Raw genomic sequence first — 1,879 nt, 5'->3', positions numbered from 1 at the left:
GTATTTTGATTTTTAATTTGTATTCATTAAATCTGAGATACTATGGACTATTATTTTGTACACTAGTGGAAAAAATGCTGCCAGGTAAACTAAATTATTGCTCATTATCTTAAAAATTATTTTGTGCAATTGTGTGATAATTCTGAGCATGAATTGGTCATGATGGGGTTATCGTTAAAGAATTCAGCCAGCGATGCCCTGCTTTGCTCGCTACTGCCCTCAGATCAAAGCTCAAATTCCTTACCCACACATGCAGGGCTCCTCACAGAGCCCGAGCTGCTTGTGAGCATGGCAAGCTGAACACGTAGACTTGGCATCCTCCGAAGCCCTCCACCAATGACTGCTGGGAGCACAGATACCCCAGCTCCTGTGCCTCAGGGGGGATAATTCTAAGGCTTGGGCCCTACTGTCTTCTAGAACTCCCCAGCAGAATTCAATCACAATGGTAACTTATTTATATAACATGTCTTTCCCTTCTCTGTCCTACTAGAACTAGCACTTTTGGGGACAACCTCCCAAATAAACCGTGTACACTTGAATTCTGGTTTCAGAGTCTGTTTCTGAGAGAATGAAACCTAGAGAGGAAAGGCTTGGGAGAATGGAACACAAGGAAGTCCCCACTTACTCTACACACATACCTTGATGGTGCTGGGCAAGCATCAAGCTCAACAGGCTCATTGGTGGTAACATGTGAGAAAGTACTTTGTAAGAACGTCAGCTTCTATGTATTCAATTTTCCTTCAGAAACAAATTTGAAATATTGGAATGTCACTGTTGTTAGAGCAGAAGACCAAATCCAATTCAGTTCTTGAGGAATCATCTAATTTCAATTTTCTCCATCCCACTGTCTGTCAAAGAGACCCAATACTTATTTCTTAGGATTGATGAGACAGTTGGCTGAAATCACACTGAAAAAGTGTTGACACATAGTGTTTCAACAAAATTAGCTGAATCCCAATCTGGTTTATGAAGACTAGATAATATACTTATTCATTTTAATGTTTACATAACCTTAGATTATGTACATAAATTACACATAAATAGGACTTTAACACCCTTTAAACCAATGAAACTATTGAAACAAGACTGATCAGAAATGATTTCTATACTGTAATTTGGCATTTCATGGTCACCATTTCCTAGAAACACTCAGCTCTTGAGTTTTGGGTATATTCCCTCAAACCCTGGTTTTAAGAATAAAGAAAGGAATGATATGCCAACCACTCACAAATCATTAAAATCATGTTTAAATATAAGATCCAATCCATAAAACCAAGAACAACAGACTCATAGCTCAGACTTCCTGTGGCAGGCTGAATAATGAACCCCCCAAAAGTTGGTCATGTCATAATCCCTGGAACCTCAAAATGTTACCTTATGGAACAAAAGGGAAATTTCATATGTGCTCTTATGCATCTTAAGACAGGGAGGTCACCCTGTATTTTCTGGGTGGGCCAGGTATAATCACAGGGTTCTTTAAAGAACATGATTAAGAGTGAGAGAAAAGGCAAAGGGACAAAGGAAGAAGAGGTGCAGTGATGTGCCTACAAGCCAAGGACTGTTGGAGCATCTATAAGTCTAAGAGACAAGGAATGGATGCTCCCATGGAGCCTACAGAAGGAACAAACCCTGCCAACAGCTTAGTTCTAGCCCCATAAGACAAATTCTGGACTTCCAACCTCCAGAACTCTAGAAAAATCAATGTATATCCCTGCTCCCACCCCTACCCTATGCTGCAAGGCTTGTGGGATCTTAGTTCCCCAGCCAGGGATCGAACTGATTTGATCTTAGTTCCCTGTGCCCTCAGCAATAGAAGCAGGGAGTCCTAACCATGAGACCACCAGGGAAATCCCAGATTTATGCTATTTTAAGCCACTAA

Source organism: Bos grunniens, chromosome X (genome assembly GCF_055505025.1).
Source record: "Bos grunniens cultivar Pamir isolate PY7600 chromosome X, Bosgru_T2T1.0, whole genome shotgun sequence".
In the NCBI taxonomy this organism is placed as follows: domain Eukaryota; kingdom Metazoa; phylum Chordata; class Mammalia; order Artiodactyla; family Bovidae; genus Bos; species Bos grunniens.
This window is presented reverse-complemented; position numbering follows the sequence as displayed.